Genomic DNA, 26,029 nt, shown 5'->3' with positions numbered 1-26,029 from the left:
GGCAGAAGCAGCTCAGAGTGAGGCACAGGTTCTGGCGACTGCAATGAGGACTAGATTTTTGCCTCCACTAACTTGTTGGCAGGAGGTCCTTGTAGAGCAAACAATCTTCAGAAAGAATTATGGAAGCCTTGGTCTTCTGGCTTCCATTGTTGATAATGAGAAATTAGCCATCAGCCTAACTGCTACTTCTTTGACGATAATCTATTTATTTATCACAGATTTGTCATTAGTTATCTGCAGGTTTACTATGATGTATTTTAAGTGTGTATTTCTTTTCATTTGCTAGCTTGAGACTCATTAGGCTTCTTGAATCTGTGGATTGGTGTTTTATGTCAGTTTGAGAAAATTCTCAGCCATCATCTCTTCAAATATGCCTCTGTCCCAAACTGCTTCTCCTCACCATATGGGACTCTCATTAAAAGCATGTTAGGGCTTATTCTATCCTTTATGTCTCTTATGCTATCTTGTATATGTTCTATCATTTTATCTCCTCTCTTGCATTCTGGTTAAGTCCTTTAGATCCATTGTTCAGCTCTCTCCTAAGCTGTGTATAATCTCTTGATTAATATGTTCACTGAGTTCTTAATTTGGGTTATTGTATTTTTCAGTTTTGGAAGTTCTACTTAGTTCTTTTTCCAATCTGTTACAACATTTTTTATAGCTTCCTGTTCCTGCAGGTATTTTCAAGCTCATTAAAAAAACCCCTTTAAATGTAGTCAACACAGTTGTTTTAGAGTCTGTCTAATAACTGCAATATCTGAAGTTTTTGTGGGACTTTGTGTTGTCTGCTGTCTCTATTGGTTATTACTCAGGGTAGCCTGTTATTTTTTGGAACTAATTATCTTTGACTACTGGTCATTATACTTGGGAAAAAAAAAATCATTTTTGAGATTGAGTCCTTAGGATAATGGCACAATCCTCCAGAAAGGATTTTCCTTTGCTTCTGCCAGGCACCAGGCGACATGACTAGTATTCATTCTGGTCTAAGTTAATAAAAGTTTGAGGTTCTCTGGGCCACCTGTGTCAACAAGTCTGAACTGCTCCAGGGCTGGTGGACTTTCACTTCACTCTTACTCTGAAGGTATAGCTCTTCATGGTCCCAGCTTACAAGGGAGGGCTTATTAGATTTCTTACCTAGATTTTGATTCTTGCCCTGTAAGGCTACCAACAACCCAATTTGATTTCACAGATATTTCTTCCAGATTAGCAAATGTCTTTAGAGAAAAGGAGGCTTTGAGTGCTCAGCTTACATCTCTGGGTCCTTGCTTTACCCGAGATTTTGACTCAGGTCTACAAATCTTGCTATTTTGTTAGCTCTTCAATACATTTAAGAAAATGAAAAAGAATGTTTCTCTCAACCTTTAGAGTTATCCTCAGTGGTTCTAACTACCTGGCCCACCACTACCAGAAATGAAAATTCCTAGATTAAGAGGGATGAGAAGCCAATAGAGTACGTTTAAACAGAGGAGGAAGGTAATCAACTAGTTTATTTTGGTCACATTCTGTCAGACTCTGTTTATAAGCTGAAGGGATAACATATTTAAAACATTAACCGAAAAAGAAAATAACAGTTTGAATTGTGTGAATTTGGTATTTGCACAATGTCTGCTTTACAGGGATGTGTGTAATGAAAATGACTTTACCTCAAGTTTGAGGATTTAATCAGAGTGCAAGGGTGCACGAGTAGGTAAATACAAATACGGAGTTTGATACTGTTCAGTGATGTCCAGCTTACAAGTCAGACTTCCCTCATATACTCGCTGAAGGATCTAAAATAAAACGTTAACGGCATCACTTTGGGGTGGTGGGATAGCAGGGGTTTTTCCCTTGGCTTTGCTTATCAACACCACCCCCTACCCTGGCACCAATCTTCTAGAATGAAAATATATTCTTTTTATAATAATAAAAAATGGATTGATATAAAATAGAGTTCCTTTCCCTTATGGATACATCTAATCCACCACCTCACATCAGCCACACTAGGTCCAGTCCATCTAATTAGCAGAGAAGCTACAGTCTCCTAATTCCATCTTTTTGTCACGCTTAGTCCATACACAGCTTTTCTCACCACCCAGCATAAAGAGTAACATTTAGCCATCAGTAGTGGGTAGGTGGCTCATAATACATATATTTGTTGAACTGAAAACAGATTGCTAAAAGCCAGAAATTTACCCATATAACGGTAACAAAATATCACATATTTCAAATGTGATTATTTTCTACTAAATAATATGCATTTAAACTATCTTTATGGCATTATATTATCTCTTATACCCAAACTAAATAAAAATATTTTGTGAGAATACCCAAGGGGAAAGTTACTGTTACGATGACTTCATGTATTGTTCCTGGAAGGCGGGTCTGTTCTATACTTAGTAATTCTGTGCAGTGCTGTTCAACAAGGCTTATTTGCCTCTCCTGCCTGGAGGGAATCATACCTGCCCCCGCTCCTTTACAGAGAAAACAAATGCCTGGAACAAGCTGGAATTTCCAGGAAAAACATCCAAGCTCAGTTCAAGCCCCTGTGGGACGACTGCACTGATGCCATCTTCAATGTGCCTTCCTTTCCCCCTCTGGCTGGCATGGCTCCTTGTCTGCTGCCTCACTGACTCTGCAGCTTTGCCTTGGAGAGCAGACTGTCTTTGTGAATGACTCGTTCAGGGAGCATGTGCAGGACGAGCCCAGAGCCTCCCTCCATGGGAACGTGAGAGGAGAAGCTGAAGAATGGGCTGAGAGCAGCAGCTGAATGGAATGGGTCACGCTGCTTCTTGAGGCTGAAAAGGCCAATCCTGTAAAGGAGTCCATGAGAGCACCTCATCGGGTTTCACCCCACGGGCTCTGTGTGTGCAGAGAGGGCTGGGAAACACTGCTCTGCACGTGAGCGGGGGCAGTGAGACTGCGGGGCTGCGCTCCAGACACACTTATACACTCATCTGTTTCATTCAATTTTATTTGTACAAAAGGTCGGTTGAGGCAACGGCAGACTAAGCCTTTTGAGACCATGGGCTATGCAAATAGAACCTTAATGGAAGATTAACTCAGCCGAGGTCGCCCTCAGTGCTTTTCCATTTGTGGGACCGGAACTGCCGGTAGGAGGGGATGAATCACTCTTACTATATTTGAATGGCTTCTTTACAAAAATAGCAGGCATTATAATAAAGCAGCCCCAGAAATACCTAGTAACAAACCATAAAAATACCTTCCTATAAAGAGAATGAACATGATATTATGGTCATGGTTAAAACGCAAGCATGAAAAATCAAGGCACCAACTATGGGGGTCCTCTTTTTCTTTATCACCTGTTGAAGAAGCAAGACTTTCTTTACTTGGAAACTTGTTTATTATGATTACTACTCCAAAATAATTTCTAAATAGGCAGTGAACTACTTCTCAACAATTATGTATTCCCCAGCTAGCTTCATTATATAGTATATTCATTTCTTTAAAAAGTAAGATCTCAAAAGAGTTAAGATTATTTTCCGGTGGATTATGGGAGAAGTTAATGATCAGGAAGTCAGCATAAATACTATATTATCCTTACACTGATTCAGATTTCACTAAAATATATTTAAATCCTCAATCAGGAAGACTCAATATAATCATTTGTTTACCCCTCAAAAGGTGTATCACTGTTGATTATTATGTCTTTACCATATAGCTTTATAATTGAGAGACAACTAGGGAATAAGCCTAGAGATTTTAAATTACCTTAAGATATTGCCAGTTTCCAAAAAAATGCACAAAATTTTGTACGGAATGTCTCTATTTCCTTGTTTTTACATTAAGAAAAACATTAACATTCAAAAATCAATCAGTGGAAATCACCAGATTAATACAATAAAGATGATCATATGATGATCCTTATAGATGAAGATAAAGCATTTGACAAAATTCAATACCCAATCGCGACAACTCTAAGCAAACTAGGAATAGAAGGAAACTTCCTCAATTTGATAAAGGACACGTCACAAAAACCTACAGCAAACATCACATTTATTTACTGAAAGACCAAATGTGTTCTCCCTAAGACTGGGAACGACAATTCAATTGTCTATTCAATATTATACTGGAGGTTCTAGATAAATCAGGAAAAAAGGCATAGAGATTGGAAAGGAAGAAGTAACATTGTATTTATTTGAAGACAACATGATTGTATTTGTAGAAAGTCCTAAGGAATCTACCAAGAAAACCCTATTAGAACTAAAGTGAATTTATCAAAGTCACAGGATACAACGACAGAAAGAGGTAAAGTAACTTGACCAAACTGACTCAAATAGTAATAGAGGAGCCAGAATTCAAACCCAGGTAGTCTGGCCCTGGAGCGTTCCTCTAAACTATTACTTATATGGTCACTTAATAATCAAGGTGTTACTATACACAGATACCCAAACACTAACGTCATTTCTCTTCTTCTATTCGATTACCAGTAGCTTCACCCTAAATTTTCGTGAAGGGGTAGAAAAAAATAAGATGTGAATCCTGAGTCTTCACTCTCTATATAAAAAGCATAAATGTTGATTGTCTAATAAAATCAAAGCTGTTGATCTAATCCTTATACAGGCTTGTGCATTTCACACTGAAAAGAACCTCGCTAATACAGCCCAGATATATGTACCCTACCCAGCCGCTACCCAGATAAGTTGCACATGCTCAAGTTCAGTGCAGCTTATCTCTAATAGTAGAAAACAAAACTTGAAAGAGAACTATGATGCATCAGGACCATCATTCTTGTATGTGAAGGACAGCATGTTCACTGACAAATTCAAAAACAGGATTTTAAAAACTGGTGTAGACTTCAAAAGTAAGGCACCTATATCCATAAGACAAAGTAAAGACTGGTAGCATTTATGTCTTTAAAGAAGAAGCTTGGGTTATCATCAGGGACTTTACATACGGATTTTTAAGTAGTTATAATCAAAGTTGTACCAGAAATAGCACGAATAATAGGATAACTAGCATTGCTAAATTACAAGTATTTATTGAACCTACTATCAAATACTGAAGTCTTGAAATACAGCCAGTCTACCAACACTGGAGAGGGCATAGGCAGAGAAAACTACAGCAGGAGACTGAGGTAGCTTCGTCATGAGCTAAATCAAGGAAACTGCCAGCAAAGCAGATAAAATTATATGAACGTGGTGTAGCTGGAAAACAACCACAGAAAAACCACTCCATGATAGAAATCTCAAATATGAAGGCTCTTTATGAAGATCATAAGATTAAAAGACAGAGTTGCAAACACTGTTAGGCTTTGCTAATAGTGACTACAACCTCAAACTAAAAGGTTTGTCTTTGAGTGACAGGTGGTATGGTATTACGAATGTATCACGCTGTTTCGGTTAAATTGGCCTACATGGAAAATAATATACTGTCCTTATTGCCTTATTGTTGTATTGTTCTACTCTATGTAAATTATGAACTTTAAATTCTTTTTCTAATGAAAGATACTGATTATCCATCCAACTCTGTCTTACAATGCCTCTTGTGGCCCAGAGTACATGATTGCAACATGAATGGCCCAAGGCTGTGTTTATGGCCTATTGACAACAGAATTATGGTGCTGAGGGGAATACAGTATGGCATTGTGAGAGGTAGCATGGTGTGATGGAAAAACTTGAACAAGTCATTTGGTATCTCTGGATCTCAGCTTTTTCACTGAATACCTAATATGTAATACCTAAAACCCAAATTTATAGGGTTATTATGAAGATTAAATGAGATGCCTGGCACACGTAAGGTGCTAAATAAATATGTGAGCATGTACACTTGCACATGTATTACCCCCACCCCTGCCGCCATGCTCGCTAGCGTGCTCTCTCTCTCTCTCTCTCTCTCTCTCACACATACACACACACACACACAAAAGGTTAATAGTTGAGCTTGATTTATTGCCCATAACCTGGCGCAAGGATAGACTGTTGTAATTGGCTTCACTTATTTTCAGTGTGGCCAGCAAGGACTTCGAGAAAAATATTAATTCTGGGTCAGTAGTTGGTGGAGGGTTCCACAGTTTAAACACTATTAGCATTTTCTTTCTCTGACCTTCTCACTGTAGTTTTGATCTTTACCTCAATGGTTCCGAATGTTTTACTCCTTGATTGAATATTGGGATGAGGCATGAAACTGAACATTTAAACACTGAAGACCATCGATAAAGAAGGAATTTAAATGGATAGTAGGGCAGTTAAAGGGCTTATTAAAGCCAAGACTGAGCTGGTTACAGCTCTGTACAACCATGGAACCTCAGTAAATCACCATCTGGGCAGCCTCAGCCCTATTTGGAAATTCTTTTTTGACTCCCTGCCATTCTAATAGCAATGAATTAGTCTCTAAATCCCCTAAACACTATTTTGATTTACCGAGATGTATGACTTTGTTACTTTAAATACAGACCTGCTTTTTAACTATCCAAAAACCGTGTCTGAAGTGACAGAGTTTCTTTAAAGAAAGGAAGCTACAATCAATATGTAAAGTCCCTAGAAAAGATGTTAGAGACTTTCACTTAAAAACTGGAGAAACAGGGACCCTCCTGCCTCAAAAAACTTAAAAACTGGACAAAATACATAAAGCAATGTCTTTCGGACACTGGTTGACAGACGATACAGGCCTGTGATCTAAGAAAAAAGAAACAAAGTGAGCCCTGAGATTGTGTCAGCTTATTGCCTGGAGGGGTTTCCAGGATGCAGCTGAGGGACAGGGAACCCAAACAGAGCTCAGTGGTCTCACTGGGCTGAAGAGACTGAGATGAGCGATCCAGGAGGTTAAAAATGGCTAAAATTTGTGAAACAGAGAACCACAGAGAAGAGTGCTGAACAGAGAGAAGGAGAAAGAGAGAGAGAGGCACACACTCCGCAGTTCTATTTATAGACAGACCTCCTTGGAATCCTTGGCCGAGTACAGAGTTGCACACACATGAGAGGAAACTACTCAACATTACTATAAAAGAGTTAGGAGAACAATTCCCAGAGTTCACACAGGGCTGGGAATAGTTTGTGTTCACATCAATCAGAGTAGAAAGACCTTGTAATATTTAAGGAATTAGATAGAATCTTCAGAAGGGTATTGTCATAGCAGTGGGAGCTATATTAGTCCTAGAATAAAGACTGCTTTGGACCCACCATAACAAAGCTTAAAAGCAATCTCTGAAAGGATCCAGCTGATTCCAGGTAACTTAACTACGTTCCAAAGAAAAATATAGCAACCGAGAATATAAAATTAACAATGTCCAGTATCCAATAAAAAATTACCAGGCAGGAAAAGAAACTCATTAACCAGGAGAAAACAATAGAAATAAAAACATACCCAGGGGCTTCCCTGGTGGCGCAGTGGTTGTGAGTCTGCCTGCCAATGCAGGGGACACGGGTTCGTGCCCTGGTCTGGGAAGATCCCACATGCCACGGAGCGGCTGGGCCCGTGAGCCATGGCCGCTGAACCTGCGCGTACGGAGCCTGTGCTCCGCAATAGGAGAGGCCACAACAGTGAGAGGCCCACATACCACACACACACAAAAAAAAAACCAACCCAGAAATGACAAGGATGGAAGAACTAGCAGACAGGGATATTAAACGACCTTTGTTCCACACAAAGTAGAGGAAAACGAACATGAGGACAAGAGAAAGGAAATGTGAAAAACCTTAAACATCTGGAGACTAAACTATAACATCTGAAATTACAAATACACTGAATTAGATTAACAATAGAATAGAAACTTCAGAAGAAAAGATCAGTAAACTTAAAGACACCATATTAGAAACTATCCAAAATGAAGCACAGATAGACATTAGACAGAATAAAAATGAACAAAGCATCAGTGGTCTGTGGGACAATATCAAGCAATATAACATTCATGAATTTGGAGTTTTTGAAATAAAAGAGATCTGGGGAGGAAGGGGACATAAAAAAATTTGAAGAAATAATGGCTACAATTTTTCCAAATTTGATGAAAATTATAAACCCACAGATCCAAGGAGCTCAAATCCAAGCAGAATGAATATGAAGAAAACAATTCCAAGGAACATCATAATCAAATTGCCAAAATGATAAAAAGAAAATCTTAAAAGCAGCCAGAGAAAAAAGACACATTACAGAGGATCAAAGATAAGAATTACAGCATATTTCTTATCATCAAGTATTCAAGCCAGTGGGCAATGAATAGACATCTTTATAGCCCTAGAGGAAAAAAACCCATCAACTGAGAATTCTTTACTCAGCAAAAATCTCTCTCAAAATGAAGGTAAAATAGAACTTTTAAAACAGAAAAACACTGAAAGAATTAATTCTGGCATACCTGCACTACCAAATATATTAAAAGGAGTTCTTTAGGCTAAAGGAAATTGATAAAAGATGGAAACACAAAGGAAAAAAAAAGGTGTCCAAACAATAAATAAGTGGATAAATTAAAAAGTCATGTTTTCTTATTTTGAAAAGTTAACTGATTAGTTAACACAAAAATAACATATTAAATAAAATATATGATAATAGTGCAAAGGACAGGAGGGGAGAAATGGAAGTATATAGTTTTAAAGTTCTACCCTATATAAAAAGTGATATAATATTATTTGAGGATAAACAAGGATCAATTAAAGATGTATATCATAAACATGAAAGCAACTACTAAAAAAAGATAAAACAAAGACACAGGCAATAAACCGATCATAAAGATACAATGAAGTCATAAATAAGAAATGTGAATAATCCAAATTTGGGCAAAAAAGAGAAAAAAGGAACAAAGAACAGATTGGATAAATAGAAAACAAACAGCAAGATTATCAATTTAAACCCAAACATATCAATAATTATAATAAATGTAAATTGTTTAAACATCCCAATTAAAAGGCAGAAATTTTCATACTGGATTAGAAAGGAAGACCCAACTAAATGCTTTCTAAAGGAAACCCACTTTAAAAATAAAGAGATATAGGTTGCTTCCATGACCTGGCTATTGTAAATAGTGCTGCAATGAACATTGGGGTGCATGTGTCTTTTTGAGTTATGGTTTTCTCTGGGTATATGCCCAGTAGTGGGACTGCTGGGTCATATGGTAATTCTATTTATAGTTCTTTAAGGAACCTCCATACTGTACTCCATAGTGGCTGTATCAATTTACATTCCCACCAACAGTGCAAGAGGGTCCTCTTTTCTCCACACCCTCTCCAGCATTTATTGTTTGCAGATTTTTTGATGATGGCCATTCGACAGACGAATGGATAAGGAAGCTGTGGTACATATATACAATGGAATATTACTCAGCCATAAAAAGGAACGAAATTGGGTCATTTACAGAGACGTGGATGGACCTAGAGACCATCATACAGAGTGAAGTACGTCAGAAAGAGAAAAACAAATATCGTATATTAACGCATAAATGTGGAATCTAGAGAAATGGTACAGATGAACCCGTTTGCAAGGCAGAAATAGAGACACAGATGTAGAGAACAAATGTATGGACACCAAGGGGGGAAAGGAGGGGGTTGGATGAGTTGGGAGATTAGGATTGACATACATACATTAACTAATATATATGAAACAGATAACTAATGAGAATCTGCTGTATAGCACAGGGAACTCCACTGTACAGTAGAAACTAACACAACATTGTAAAACAACTATACCCCAATTTAAAAAGACATATATATATATATATATACTTATATATATATATTTACACACACACAAACACTCACATATATATATATATATATATATATATATATATATATATATATGTTAAAAGTAAAAGGGTGGAAAAGATATATCATGTAAACAAAAACCATAGGAAAGCTGCAGTGACCAAATCAATATTGGGCAATGTAGACTTCAGAACAAAGAATATCACCAGGGAAAAAGAAGATTATTTTAAAGTGATTTCATCAAGAAGACCTACGATCCTAAATGTGTATATACTCAGCGTCAGAATTTCAAAACACATAATGCTAAAACTGATAGAACTAAAAAGAGGAAAAGAAAAATTTACAGTTTTAGAAATTTCAATTCTCCTGTCCTAGTACTTGGTAAAACAAGTAGTCAGAAAAATTAATAAAGATATAGAAGTATTGAACAACACTACTAGCCTAATGTAGATAGATAGAACACTCCACCCAATGACAACAGAATACACATTCTGGACAATAAAATAAGTCTCAAAGAATCAAAATCACACAAAGTATATTGTCTGAGCATAACAGAATTATATTTGAAATCAATAATAGAAAGTTATTGAGAAAATCTTATTATTTGGAAACAAAACAACACATTTCAAAGTAATTCATGGGTCAAAGGAGAAATCACAAGGGAAATTAGAAAATATTTTGAACCAAATGAAATGAAAAACATTTCATATCAAAATTTATAGGATATAGCTGAAGCATTACTCAGAGGAAATTTTAGAGCATTAAATATCTATATTAGAAAAGAAAAAAGATCTCAAATATTAATTTCAGCTTCTACCTTAACTAGAGTGGAAATCAATGAAATAGAAAGCAGAAAAACTACAGAGAAAAAATCAACAAAATGAAAAGCTTGTTCTTTGAAAAGATCAATAAAATGGATAAACCTCTAGTCAGACTGACGAGAAAAATAGAGAAGGCACATTATCAATAATAGGAATGAAAGAGATTCTGCAGACATTAAAAGGATAATAAGGTAATATTATGAACAACTTTGTGACAATAAAGTAAACAACTTAGGGGAAATGGACAAATAACTTGAAAGACACAAGCTATTAGAGCTCACTGAAGAAAAAATAGATAACCTAAATAGCCCTTTATTTAGCAAAGAGCCTGAATCCTTGGTTAAAACCTTTCCACAAAGCAAACTCCAGGCCCAGATGGTTTTATTGGTGAATTCTACTAAAGATTCAAGAAAGAAATAATACCAATTCTATATAAACTCTTCCAGAAAATAGAAAAAGGAAACTCTTACCTACTCTTTTAGGAGACCTGAAGTACTCTAATACCAAAACCACACAGGGATATTTTTTTAAAAAGAAAAGATATTAAAGATAAAGGACAACACATGGAGGAAGACAAATGCAGTGAACACAGCAGAAAACATGGAGAGGAAGTGGCCAGAGGCTTGAAAAGGCTTTAGACATTGTCCCACTGTCCTTTGTTGAATGCCTCCCAAGTGCAAAGTGGACTTTTTGGAGCTAGACTGCCTGAGTTCAGGTCCTAGACCCACTGCTTACTAGTTATATAACTTTGGTCAAGTTACCTAACTTTTCTGTGTTTCAAAGCTCCCATTTATAAATGGAGATAATGATAGAAACCCCCTCATGTGGTTGTTATGAAGACTGAATGAGTAAATACATTTAAATGCTTATAATAGTGCCTCACACATAGTAAGCACTACACAAGTTTTTGCTGAAATTATTATTATCATACACATTATATTAGTTGGTTGTCACCTTTATTAAGTAATGATATTTGCCCTCAAAATGAACTAAGCAGTACAAGAGGTAACTATTCCCCCTATATTAATTCCCTGTGGCTGGCATAACAAATGACCACTCTGTGGCTTAAAACAACAGAAATTTATTGTCTCATAGTCCTGGAAGCCATAAGTTCAATATCAGTTTTACTGGGATAAAATCAAGGGGTTGGCAAGGCCACACCACTGGAAATTCTCAGGGAGAATCCATTCCTGGACGCTTCCACTTTCTAGTGGCTGCCAGCTTTCCTTTGCTTGTGGTCACATCACTCTAATCTCTGCTTCTGTGGTTGTGTTATCTCCTGTGTGTGTCAACTCTCCCTCTGCTTCTCTCTTATAAGGACATGTGTGATTGCATTTAGGGACCATTCAGATATCCAGAATAATCCGTCCATGTCAAGATCATTAACTTAATCACACTTGCAAAGATCCTTTTTCCTTACAAGTATTGTTTATAGGTTCCAGGGATTAGGACCTAATTATCTTTGGGAGCCATCATTCAGCCTGCTACACTCATCACCAGGGGTAGATTGATCTTGTGTGGAAATACAACATAAACAACATTTTAAACAACATTGTTAATCAACTATACTACAATAAAAATTAAAAAAAATGTTTAGAAAGGACATCTAGTTACCTCTACAACAAACCTGTTAGGATATGCAACTATATTCCAAGGCACAATCTATCCACCTGGAGGTAGGTCCCCAAACTGTCAGCATAGCATCTACAGTGAACTATAACACCTCTATAACATAACATGCAAACTCAAACCTTTAAAATTATGATAAACATTACAGACTTTTTGCGGGGCAGGGGATGTTACTAGAAACTTATTGTGCCGTTTTGTGATCCAAATAAAATAGATTATTAAAATGACTATTAAAAATCAAGAAAATTGGGAGAAACTAGATTTGATGATGATAGTTATGACTAAAGGAAGGTTGAAAATAATTGGCTTACTCTTAATGACCGTGGGTACCCCCTCTCAGACCCTGCACATTTACCCTGCACTACACAGTAGTGAAGAACTTCACTTCTGGAATCAGACAGGCCTGAGTTCGAGACCTGCCTCTATTCTGTATTAGTGATATGACGGTGGACGAATCATTTCACCCCTTGGGGCCAGTTTCTTCACCTGTAAAATGGGAGTAATAAGAGTACCTGCCTCCTACAGTTGCCGTGAGGATTAAGTAAGAACTCACATAATGTCCTGGCATGGAAATTAACATATTAATAAGTACTCGGTAAATTATAATCATAATTTATTATTATGTAATAAATACTACTATTTCTCATAAAACTCTACTATTCTATTACAAACAGAAATATTGTTTCATCTTCAATTTATTAATTTTCAGGAGTAGAGGAGTTTTCCCTTTAGGGACTGTGATCTCATGGGTGAAAGGGCCTAACACCACAAAGGAAAAGCAAAGCCAATAATGCAATCTGCAATTCTGGTATGTACATCTTTGAGGAAACAAGAAAAGAAGAATGAAGAAAGTAAGGATTTTATAAGCCAGTAAAGCACAGGAAGTAGGGGCCGAAGAGTTTGATGTGTGACCAAGAGTGCTAACATACAGCACTTGAGGTTTGGGGGAAACAAGAGAAAGTTAAGAATTTAAATAGCGAAGTCTAAAAAAGGGATGTAATAGATTCATTTTCTACAGGAATTCATTAAATGATTGGAATTTTGCGCTCTGGAGAGATGAGAGGATTGAGAGGAAGGAGGTACGGTGGGGACAGTAAGTGATGAAGAGTACAGACAAGATAAACACACACCAACTCCTTTTTACACCCCAGACACCACTGGGACTGGGATGAAGTAGAAGATAGACCAGGAAAGCTCAAAACTCAAGAAAGCTTTGGTTCAGGACAAAGAAAACACTGCAAGCAATTCCAAGATATGGATGGCTGTTGATCTGACACCCCTAGCAGTTAGCCCAGTACCCTGCATGTCATCAATAAATCTGGGTTGAAGGAACAAATGGAAATGTACATATGCAATAGTAAAAATACTGGCAGTAGAGGAGAAGCTGAGCTAGAGGTTCCCTTCTCATCCCAGGCTTCTGTCTCCTTTCTCACTCCTGTCCAAACCAGCCTCCACACTGGGAATGTGAGCCTCTGAAAAGAATCTAATCACGCTTCTCCTGAAATGCTTCAACAGCTCCCCATGGCCTCTGACACGAAGTCCAAATTCCTTAGCCTGGAAACCAGCCTTCTGTGTTTGACACTGACCTACTTTTCAGCCCGTTTCTGCCCCTGCCCGAGTCACACGTCATGCTCCCGTCATGTGGGGTTACTGGAATCCCCCATGTGTACTGTGCTCTCACACACACGCCCCACCTTTGCACATGCTACCCCTCCTCTCTGAGGTGCTCTGTCTGCCTGAGGGACTCCTCATCTCAAATGTATCTTTCTCCAGAAGGTGACACTTCTAAGCAGAACTAAGTGATCCCCCCTCTAAGCTTTCAAAACACCTTGTCTATACTTCTATTATGGCACTAAGTACAATACCATAATTGATATTTCCATGTCTGTCTTCCCTCATAAACTTCTGGGCTGCCAGGATTGGGTTTGAGTCTTCTTCATATCCCTAGCTATTAGTATGTGGGTACAGAAGCTTGAAAAATGTGTGTGGAAAAAATGAACATATTTTAAAGACCAGAAGTAGAAATAAAGCTTAAGTACTTGGGTGAAAGAGACATGGCAGGATACTAAAAGACACTTAGGGATGGGTAGGTCCATCCCTATAATTAGAAGGGTTTGTTTTGATGGCAGCTACAATACTCCCCTCTAATTGTCCTTTGTTACCATGATCAGGGACAGATTTTGAGGCTGGCTATACCTACAGGCCTGACCCAGTATGATATTCCCTATCTTATATTATTCCCAACCATTTCTCACACTCATTGTGCCTTTGAGAAAGCAATTTCATCTTCATACACTTTAGTGTCACCATCTTCTGTGAAGTAACCCCTATTTCAAAATGCTCCAAAAGCCAAGTTCCTCTCTCATACTCTAATTCTCATTTTCTCTGTCTCTTACTAAGTAGAATGGGAATTTTCAGTGCTAAATTAAGGATGAAAATAATCTGGGCCCAAACTTAGTGCACAACTTTAGGGAAATTATCATACCTCTCTATATCTCAACAGTATCCTCCTTGAAATGCAATCGACCCTGTATCCAGGAGGTCACAGGAAATAGTAAAAGGTACTTACTATGCACGTCACACGTATTAATCTGTTTAATTCTACAATCCTTCCAGGCAGGTACTATTTTATTATCTCCATATACCCAAGAAGATGGAGCACAAAGAGGGTGATGACTTGAAGAGGGTTGTGAAGATCACAGCTAATGACGGGTAGAGGCAGGGCGGGCTCTCCTGTCTGTGCTGTTAACCATGACCCTCTACTGCTTCTCTGCAGCCCGGTGAAAGGTACCGTGTACAGTACAAAACTCCAGTATATTCAAGTATAAAAGGAGACACTGAACAGTAGGCCTCGGGTATGGGACAATGTTGCAGATTTCAATCCAAATGCATTTTACAGCCAAGAATAGACCCTAAACCACTCACCATTTTTAGCTAAAATCAGAAGGTTCTCTTGTGATCTGGGCCATCAAGGAGATGGATTTGTGGAGATGGATCTGTCCTTCACTGTACAACACCTATAATTTAGAGGACACTGTCACTAGATGACATCCACCTTGGGGTGTGGCTTTATGGATCAACGAGTTAGGTTTTTCTCAGGAGTGATCATCTGGGAATAGAGATGTGGCAGAAGATACAATTGTGTTTATGCTTTTTCTACAGAATTTTATTCTTTAAAAAAGCATTAAATATTTAAGTCCATATCACCCTCCACTCAAAAAATTAATTTAGACAAAATTTAAGGAACATCCACTAGGTGCAGTACAATATCTTCATATTGTTCTCCAACTCTTATAAGCATATTCCCTGCTGGATAAATATTTGCTGAATGAATGAAAACTATTTCACAGACAGCTTCAGAGAAGCTCCGCATTTCCAGATGTTTCCTCAGAAGGAAAGGGGGCCTTATAATAGTCATCTTTCCCCTAGAGAAAATATTCAGTCCCGCTTCAAGAGGGAGAACTTAACTCCTCAAGTCTCTAGAAAAGCCTAAAGCCACCTTTATCTGTACCCATGGTTTACTATGTCCTTCTCTTCCCCCATCAGAAAGAGAACACAGAAAGGTCAGGTTACACTGGTTTCTTGGGCCTGTACAAATTCCTGTGAGGTTCCCTCTTCCGTCAGGAAAAGTTTCCCTGGTAACCATATTTACGCACTCACTTAATTCCCTCCCCTCCCTTGATTCGCCGGTTGGTATAAAAACTAATTTGCATTGAATTGCTGAAGCTTACAAGTTAATCAGTTGAACAGACTTACAAAATCTTGGAACTTGGCTTTTGGCCAAAACCGAATGTAATTCTCTTCAGTTCAAAAATTTTAAAACACATCAAATATGTATGCTGGATACTTCTGGCTATAGGTAAGGAAAAGAAGATTCTCCTAAAGGGCATCTGGCCAATACTATTAGTTAGGAAGGTCAAGAGAGGAAGAGGTACCTTAGTTAGTTCTGAGTTAAGCAAGATCAGCTGTGATAAGGTGCAGGAAGAGATGAGTCAAGGACCAACACAGAAAGTCTGGGCCCTGTGAAATGATGAACTCAGGCCTAAGACTCTGGGTGATCAGAGCTCAGGACCCGGGTAAAGGAATGGGATATGAATATCGAGAATGGAGCGTCATTAATTCATTCGCCAAGTATTTATTAAGCATCTCACAGTGCTTGGTGCTGGGAATATAGCAGTGGATAAGTCAGACCCAGATCCTGCTTACATAAAGATATTTAGCTAGTGAACCAGTGTTGGCTTTGTTATTGAATCAAGTATCTTTGGGCTAGGGGCTCATTATATAATTTCCTACAAGGGCCAGAATTGGTTTCAGAGTATGGATGGAGCAGGGACTTACAGACAGAAAAAAGCTCAAGAAGTCCTCCTTGGAGAAGGTAAGCTGTCAAGTCAAGAAGTCTTTGACTTCTATGATGTTTTCTTTACACCTTCAACAACCATGATACATGAGCTTCTAGATAGGGAGATGAAGGCTGTATTTATCGTAGGGCACAAAGCCAGTTACTTCACAGTATACGTATATTTTCTAAAGAATAGAGTAAAAATTATATAAAGGTACAAGCCATTCTTAAGTATATTCAACAACCATTTATTGAGTATCTGCTATGTTCAAGGAACGGTTTTAGGAATTGAAGCTATGAATAGGAAAAGACAGGGTCCTTGGCAATTACAACAATGTGGTAAGTGCTATAATGAGACGTTAAAAGCGTAGCAGAAGATCAGAGAGGAAGGATACTAATTCATTAAAAGTCAGTTGGGAAATGCTTCTGAGATGTAACACTTGAATCTTTTCTTTTTTAACTTATTTATCTTTTTATTTTATTTTTGGCTGCATTGGGTCTTCGTTGCGGTGCGCGGGCTTCTCATCGCGGTGGCTTCTCTTGTTGCAGAGCAGGGGCTCTAGGCGCGTGGGCTTCAATAGTTGTGGCATTTGGGCTCAGTAGTTGTGGCTCACAGGCTCTAGAGCGCAGGCTCAGTAGATGTGGCGCACGGGCTTAGTTGTTCCGCGGCATGTGGGACCTTCCTGGACCAAAGCTCAAACTCATGTCCCCTGCATTGACAGGTGGACTCTCAACCACTGTGCCACCAGGGAAGCCCTGTAATACTTGAATCTTAAAAGACACAGAAGTTTGTTGTTTTAAGCTGATAAATTTGATAATTTGTTCCATGGCAATAACTACTACAGTGCCTTATGGAGGCTCTGCCAGCAGCACAACTAGGAGACCACGGAGAACACCTGGCTGTTTAGACACTTTCATGAGGTACACCATAGGGCAAACTCTAAATCTCTTCATATTTTTAATCTCACATATTCTTAGGCTCACCTGATCCATGATGGGGGCAGAAAGTGAGAGTAAGCACTCTTATTCTGGGATGCGAATGACGTTGTTGATGGCAACACAAACTCAACCTTGCCTGATAACCTTTGCAAAGGAATCTAGGTTGGCTGGTGTTAGGACTTGGTCATGTGGTCAGCTAGTATCAAGTGGTGTCAGGACTTGGGTCAGCACCCGGTCAAATGATTACTCAGAGAGACCCGGAGTGGGAGGAGCCTGGGGATGAGTAAATGCTATTTTTGAGAGAGCGATAACCACGAAAAGCAGAAAAACTTAGTTTGTTGTCAGTTCCAAGTAGTGATTATAAAGCAAAAGTGAGACAATATCGAGAAATAAGTGCTTCTCGTTTTCATGATCCATACGGGTAGATGAAGGAATAGAATGGGCAAAAAAGGGGGGCTTCCCTGGTGGCGCAGTGGTTGAGAATCCGCCTGCCGATGCAGGGGACGCGGGTTGGTGCCCTGGTCCGGGAGGATCCCACATGCCGCGGAGCAACTAAGCCCGTGAGCCATGGCCGCTAGGCCTGCGCGTCCGGAGCCTGTGTTCCGCAACGGGAGAGGCCACAACAGTGAGAGGCCCGCATACCGCAAAAAAAAAAAAAAAAAAAGGGAAGAGTGGGACACGAACATTCAAGACAAATGTGGTGAACAGGGCCACATGGTTCAAACCTGCTGGACAGTCCCTGGTATGGGCACCAGTCTGGCTAAAAAGGCATCAGATCAGGGCAATTTGTATGATACCTGTTCAAACCCAATTTCTGTTTCGGTAGGTTGAGAAATGGTCTTCCTAGCTTCCTACCAATTGGGAACATCTGACTAGCCAAGAAATAGAAATTAACCATTTCTTATTTAAATTGGGAGTAACAACACAATCGGGACAGTAACTCTCTCCAATAATTCTCTCATGATATGATGGGTGAGTTTCCAGAAGCCATTCTGGGTAAATAATTCCTTGCCTCTTTATTCTCTATTCTTTTCCTACTGGCTCTATACTTGAAATTCCAAACATCCCCCTTTTGCCCTTTATACCAGGAGTCCAAAATGAGAAGACAGGAAAATGTGATCGTGTGCTATGACACAGCAAGGACTTTAGGCTATGCAACCAAAAGGAATTATACAGCACAAAATGTTTTCCCAGCTTTAGGAGGGAATACTGATACCTTCCGGTAGAACTGGTTCCATAATTTGTGGGGCCCAGTGCAAAATGAAACAGCAGGTCCCCTTGTTAAAAAATTATTAAGAATTTCAAGACAGCAACAACAGAGCATTAAACTGAGTGTGGAGCCCTTATAAATGCAGGGCCCTGGGAGACTACACAGGTCACATACCCATGACGTTGGCCCTGCCTTCAGGGACAGTATAGTATGGTCCTTTTGTTGAGCTTGAGAGTCAGAGCTGGGTCCAAATTCCATCTTTGCCCCCATTAGTTATGTGAGCAGGGACTTCCCTGGTGGTGCAGTGGTTAAGATTCTGCCTGTCAATGCAGAGGACACTGGTTTGATCCCTAGTCTGGGAAGATCCCACATGACGCAGAGCAACTAAGCCCACGTGCCACAACTACTGAGCCTGCGCTCTAGAGCCCGCGAGCCACAACTACTGAAGCCCGGGCGCCTAGAGCCCAAGCTCTACAAGAGAAGCCACTGCAATGGGAAGCCCACGCACCACAACAAAGAGTAGCCCCCGCACCACAATGAAGAGTAGTCCCCGCTCGCTGCAACTAGAGAAAGCCCGTGTGCAGCAACGAAGACCCAATGCAGCCAAAAATAAATAAATAAAATAAATTTATTTAAAAAATTATGCAATCATAGGCAGTTTATTTAGCCGCTCCATGCTTCCAAGAGGTTGTATGGCTGTAACCCAGTACTGTGAGGATTAAATGGGATAGTGAATAGAATGTATACAAAGTGCTTAACACACAGTAAGCACTCCATAAATGGTAGCTATCTTATTATTGTTAAATGAAATGTGCGGGTAAATCTCAAAGCAGTAAGTTTAAGAAACGAATTGCTGAACTGCTATCGAGGATATGAAAGAATGAGAATGATATTTTAGGGCAACTAGATTAATGAAGCAGATAGGGAGCAGCAAATCTTTTGCTTGACTGTTCCGCCTTCTCTAACCTCTTATTTCTCTTTTCCTTTTACTGCCAAACATACAAAGGGTGATCTACATGCTGTCTCCATTTCTTACCCACATCTCATGCCCCCATTCTCTGTAATCTGGCATTTAATATCCCTATGGCCATCCCCCATGGAATTGAAGCTATTATTTTCAAAAAGTCACCAATGATCCCTGTTGGGATATAATGGACATTTCCCACATTTTTTCTGAACATTTCATACTGCTGACCAACCCCTCCAGCTCGAAACCCTCTCTTCGCTTCACTTCTGTGATACTTACCCTCACGGCTAAGAGCATGTCTAATAGGCCTTGCATCTATCAGGTACATAAATAAATGATCGTGAAGAGAATGCATTCGTTGGGTGAATAAATTAGATGGTTCTTCTGCTTCTCTGATATTCCTTATTTTTCACCATACTGACCCCATTTCTTCTTCCTACCTCCCTGCATGTGGGCAATCTCCATTTTCCAGCCTTGGTCCTCTACACCTCTATTTCTATGCTGTTGTACCGCTAACAACTAAGTGGGAACTAAGCTAATCTCACGGCTTCAATGATCACCTACGTATAAGACTCTCTGGCTTCTCTCTTTTGAACACTAGGCCCCCCCACCAGTTCCAAATATTTTGGGGATCCATCCACTTATAAATTCCCGTGCCACCTCAAGAGATCTAGCACTTGGCTTTTCCTCTTCTCTCCCGAACTGGCTTTTCTTTCTGTCTGTCCTATTTCTGTTGATCTTTTCACCTATGTTCAAGGCTATATTTGATTCTTCCTTATTTCTTGTCCTCCATATCTATCAGTCAGAGTCCTGTTCATGTGTCCTTTATAATACTTATTGAACCTATCTCTTTCTATTTTCACTGCCATCACCCGAATTCAACCCCTTATCCCTTCATATCTAAACTATTCAAATAACCTGCTAATTGGCTGTACAGTTCTCTTTCTATCCCTACTAAAGTTTAATCTCCACATTGTTGTTGAGAATCTGCATAAAATACTACTTTTATAAGCACACACTTCCCTAACCAAACATCTTCAGACTTTCCATCGTACGGGATAAAGTCCTAACTCCTTAGTTCAGCATTAATGCCTGTTAAAATCTGGCTTCAAGCAACCCTTCCAATCTTACAACTTCTTTAGTTAAACCTTCTGATCTTGCCACATTGGTCAGTTTTATCAACTGATCCCTGAAAACTTTCCTCCATATTCCAGTCCTGTGTTTTATGAACATTTTCCCATCCAGAAATCCCTCCCACTTTCCTTCTCTATATAACAAAATCCACCATGTCTCTGAAAAAAGCCTTTTTTGATCAGCATAGTCCACAATGATCTCTTTTTTCAACTCCTACAATGTCATACGTTTAGCACTTTGAAAATTTACGGAAGAATTGCTTTACATTGAATCCTCACAAGTATATGAAGTAGGTGGCATTATTACAGATGAAGAAACAAAGTCAAATAACATGTCCAAGTCACACAGCAAGTAACTGATAGAACTGGGATCTGAATCCTTGTTTAGCTGAGAATAATCCCCGGACTGCACTACCTCTCTCATTTTCCTGTCTCTTTCAAAGCACAAATACAGCACAGTATTTACACACAAGCAGGTGCTGATTGAGAAGACTGCTTAAATAGCACCCGTGATTCTTCAGCACTTACTTAGCAATTGTCAATCTCAGCAGACCACATTAGGCATATCCCCCCAGTGTCACATTCTTTATGAGGCTTGATCTGTAATTGAGTTCAAGATGGGGTATTTGCCAAAAATTCACCATGAGCCATTCTAAAAATAAATTTTGGTTTAAGCAAAGTTAAAAGGCTGTTATCTGAATCAAACATTAGGTGAGTTTTGGGAATGAGGTCTACTTTACCACCTCTGGGCCCATCCTTGCTCTGTTTCCAAATGGTCAGGAAGTAAAAATAGGCTGGCTAAATTGATGGCTTATTAGGTTAAATGGACTATTTATAGTTCTAGAAGTGGAGGCTAAGGCAGCAGAACAGGATTTTCTTTGCTCTGGTAGCTAAGACCTCAGTAAAAGAAGCCTAGTAAAAGTGAATCATGCATGGAAACTGGATCAAAAGATGATAATAGTAAGGAGGGAAAGAGAACAGAAAGAAGGAAGTACTGGAAATATTCTATTGAAGAGATGGTGCTGTCCTTTTCTGCAGTTGCTTTAAGCTGTCAGATCCAACCCCGCTCTCCAGGGCTGGCACCACTAACAGCAAGTTCTATCATCTCTGCATGACTCATGGCCTCAGTCCCAAACTGCTTGTCCTGACCCATATCACGGTCCAGATCCTTCCAGCTTCTGATCTGATTACTCATTGCCCAAGGTCTCACAAATTTGACCTCACAGATTTGACATTCAGCATGGCTTCCCTGGCTATGACCCATATTGCTCCCTTATTGTATGGTTTAGACTTGCCCTCCTGGGATGATGCCTCTGAGTGCCACACCTATGCCCAGTTTTCCACCCCTCTACCTTGGAGCTACAGCTGCATTTTCACTGGAAAATGTGGTGGGAATTAGAAATTCTAGGTTACTTTATCAAGAAAGGAAAAAGGCCATGGCTGCACCATAAAGCCATTGCCTAGAGATACCATGTTCCTTAAGTGTCTGTATTTACAGTTTCCTCTGCTTTGGCTGCCCTTCCTGTTCTTCCCAATATTCTCTGCAAGGCAAACTCCTATTCATCCTTCAAGACCTTAAACATGTTTTTCTCTGGAAAGCCTTCCTGGATCCTCTCAGACAGCTAATTGTTCCCTCCTCTGTGCTTCTTTATGTACACATCTATTATGCTGTTATCACTTTTACTGGCAATTTTATTTGTCTCTCCCACTACTTCTTGGAGGACAAGGACTAATTATCTTATTCATCTTTGCATCCCCAAGACATAGCAGAGTGCCTGGCAAACAGCAAGAGTTTGTTGCTGTGTGATAGAAGACATCAAGAGCAACATGAAAGTGCAATTTGCACTTCACTTGCAAAAATCAAATTGGTTCCTGGTACTTTACATGTGTAACCACATTCTTCCTTGATTTAGAAGAAAGGACTTTAGACTCATAAAGGAAATTCTACTGATATCACTGGCACAGTAGCCAGTTTTTCATCTGCACTGGTGATAGAAACACCCCCTCCCCCCACACATACACACACTTCCGAGAAGCTCCCAGGGCAAGCTTAATATTAGTGGCACATGGCCCATCCTACCATTTCTATTGTAGTGAAAGCTAAATTACACTGTAAGCCTAAAGCTGCCACCAGTCTTGGTGAATTGGTGGTGAGGGGGGTGGGTAATTAAAAGAACACACTTCTGTAGCAGACCTCGGAGGAGGATGAGGGTGAAAGATGAATTTAATCCTGGCCTTATAAAAAATTTGTTAGAAACTCACGCAAAACAGCCGCTTCCTCTGGACATGACAGACCCGATCCAGGTGTCCAGCAGTGACCTTTTCCCATGAGTGTCAGGTCATCACCCAGCATAGAAAACAAGGGGCCAGTGCCTTTCTTGGGCATCCCTCCTTCTGAAACCTGACAAATCTTGGGGCCTGCCTTTCCTTTAGGGGATTGTCCGCTCCTCCCTGCACCGAAAATCCCCAGGTCCCTTGGCTGCTGGCCCCCAAGCACCACTCTTGCCTTCGTCCCACCGGGGCCCCAGCTTGACTCCGGGTCAAAAGTGCCGGCGGCTGGACTGTCAGGTCGCGGCTGGGGAGGGGCGCCGAGGTCAGGCACGACCCCTGGGTCTCCTCGCACTCTGCGGGATGCGCGGAGGAGACGCAGGCCGCGCAAGGCCACGGGCTGCTGAGGCTCGGGCCTCTGCGCGGGAGGGGCTCGGCGACCCGAGAAACAGCGCGAGTGCCGGTACTTCAGCAGCTACCCCGCAGCCTCCCGCAAGCCCTGGCCTCGGAGCTTCCCCGCAGCCCTAGCCTCGGCTGCGTCGCGGCCCCCAGGCGCGCTGCGGCCGGTCGATCCGCCGGTCTGGGCTGCTCGGCCTCCACCGCGGATCCCGGGTCGGACCGCCGCCGCCTGCCGGCCGGTGCCCACGGCAATGCCCCGCCCCGCGCGGCCCGGCCCGGCCGTGACAGCTGAGTGCCCAAAGGGTTAAGCCGGCAGAGCGACGGCCCAAGTGCCCCGCGCGCTGCAAGTCAGCCGCGAGCCGGCCCCAGCGCGCACGCGCCCGCCCGTTACCTGCGGTCGCGTTCGCGCTCCTCCTCCACCTGGCCGCTCTCTCCCGGGGGCCGCCCCTCAGCCCGCCCCCTCGGCTCGGCGCCGCGCACCCTGCTGGCTACTCGGCCAAGGCCTGGGGAGGAGGGGCGTGGGGGCGATTACCATATATTAGCATACCAGCGTGCATCACGTGGCGTCTCCAGCCAATGGTCACTCTGGGAAGGCGGGGATTGGGCTGAACACGCCCAGGTGCTGCTCCGGGCCTGAACCGGTGGCCACGGCAACGGCTGGGAGGGCGGGGGAGTGGGGAGTGGGGAGGCACAGAGCATCTCCCCTACCTGAGCTCCCGGTGGAGGCATCCGCACGTTTCCCACCCCGCGGAAGGAGAGGGGCTGAATTTGGCTCCTCTCAGAAGGATTCAGATTCAGCAGACATTTATCGTGCATTTACCACGTGCCTAGCACTTTTCTGCAGAATATGATTCTCGGGATAACCCTGTGATGTCGGTACTATTAACCCCACTTGATAGAAGGGAAAGAGGAGGCTCAGGGACGGTAGGTCACTCACCGAAAGTCACACAGCCACACTGAATGACAGAACTGGAGATCTGAGACCATTTCTGACTTCAGGCCCCCAGACTCTCCTGAGTTATCCAGCAGTGGTCTCCCAGCACCTCCTCACAATTCCAGGTGTACCAAGTAGCTGAGAAAATCCTTATAGAAACTTTGTACAGTGTTTTAGTGTTTCCTTACAATGATCTTTGAGGTTAGTAGGCCGAACAATTACGGCTAAATAGCAGATGAGGAGAAATGAGGCCCAGAGAGGTGATGGTGACCTGTCTTTGGTCAAACAGCGATTAAGAACTAGTGCTTAATTACTATGATTTACACTCAAGCTTGCTACTTTATAAACTTTTAAATTCAATCTTCTCAACATGATGGTATTGCTATGACTATTTTACACATTGAGAAACTGAGGCTTTGGGAAGTTAAGCAAATTGCCCAAGGTTACACAGCTAAGAAGTAGAAGATGAGGGTTCAAATCCAGGTTTATCTGCCTCCAAAGCTAGTCTCATCGAGTCTCATTGTACCAGGTTCATTTAATTTAGACTTGGACTTTAGAACCCCTTCTCTAACAGAACTTTCTCTCCTCTCCTCTTAAGATGTGACCATGTTCTCTCTTAATCCTATAAAATATCACATGACAAGTGATATGTGTTAAGGTCACAGAGGCTAAATATTAAAAGAAAATAGAGTCACCCCCGCAAGTGGGTTAAGGACACTATAATTCTCAGCTCTTCATTTTACCCCAAGGGATTTGATAGTTCGCCTAAGACTGAATTGTTTAAAAGCATAGGCATCTGCATTTAGACTTTCCTTCCGCTCCTTCCTTTAGTTTAGCTCAGTGGTTCTCTAATTATTGGACAAAATAATAATTCCTCAAACCAAATATACTCAACTTTATAGGTGTTTTAAGGAATTAACAAATGTAATTTTTGCATATATGTACATTTCACCTTACTGGGCTGACTTAAAACCCAATTTCCTCCTAAGTTGTGTTGTTGGGTGTTCAAGAGCCCAAACTTGGAGGCAGACTTAAATAGGTTAAAAACCTGACTTGGCTACTCACTAACTGTGAACTTGGGCAGGTTACATCTCTGTGCCTCAATGTCCTCATTTGTAAAATAGGATAAGAATGGTGTGAGAATTAAATGGATTACTATGTAAAAATTACTTAGCACAAGCCCTGGCTCAGAGGTAAAACCTCCATAATTGTTAGCTGTTATTGACACAGGAGCTTTCATAGGAACAGACAACCCATGTACAGAATTTCTCAAGGTTTCCTAGCTGGCTCTGGAATTCTGGAGCTGTCTCTCATCCCTTGTGGCATATTAAACAGCCTGTTGTGCTGGTGAAGGCTTGTTATCTCTCCAAATGACATCCTCTTTTCTTAGGATCATAAATAATTCCTTGACTCAAAGGAGCTGGTTTCTCCTGCACATCTCCTAGCACCAAATTACCGGAGTGGCTCCTTGCAGAAGGGGATCTTGACAAACAGCGGAGCCATAAGTCAGGCTTCTTGAAACACTTTTATGAGCGCCTTAATGAGGGAGATGAGTGTCATCAGGAACTCGTCCAGTCCTTCCTGGCCACAGGAAATGAGCTCTTTGTGCTCAAAGGGTTTCCAAAGCTGAGAGCAAAGAGTTTTCAGGAAGTGGGCCAGAGATGAGAAGCTGTTGACTCAGAGAATCCCAGGGCTAAACAGCACCATCCTGCCATTCACCTTATATTGTCAAATTACTCAGGGCTTATTGCAGCAATAGCA

At 40.9% G+C, this 26,029-nt stretch overlaps 1 protein-coding gene across 5 annotated transcripts in view; it reads right to left on the bottom strand.

Annotated features, from left to right (window-relative positions):
* Positions 1-23,837, bottom strand: part of PHC2 (polyhomeotic homolog 2) — a 103,452-nt gene extending 79,615 nt beyond the window's left edge. Inside the window, exon 1 of one of the 5 annotated variants that reach the window (XM_059070887.2) lies at positions 23,726-23,837. The gene's annotated coding sequence lies outside the window, so the exon portion shown is untranslated. Of the gene's footprint in view, positions 1-22,929; positions 23,582-23,725 lie in introns of those variants that run through there. The other 4 variants (XM_059070880.2, XM_067012084.1, XM_067012079.1 and 1 more) reach the window with 4 other exon arrangements.
* Between the last annotated feature and the right edge of the window lie 2,192 nt (positions 23,838-26,029).

The sequence above is a fragment of the Kogia breviceps genome, chromosome 1 (genome assembly GCF_026419965.1).
Source record: "Kogia breviceps isolate mKogBre1 chromosome 1, mKogBre1 haplotype 1, whole genome shotgun sequence".
In the NCBI taxonomy this organism is placed as follows: domain Eukaryota; kingdom Metazoa; phylum Chordata; class Mammalia; order Artiodactyla; family Physeteridae; genus Kogia; species Kogia breviceps.
The sequence above is the reverse complement of the archived record's forward strand: the minus strand, read 5'-3'. Positions and strand labels throughout refer to the sequence as shown.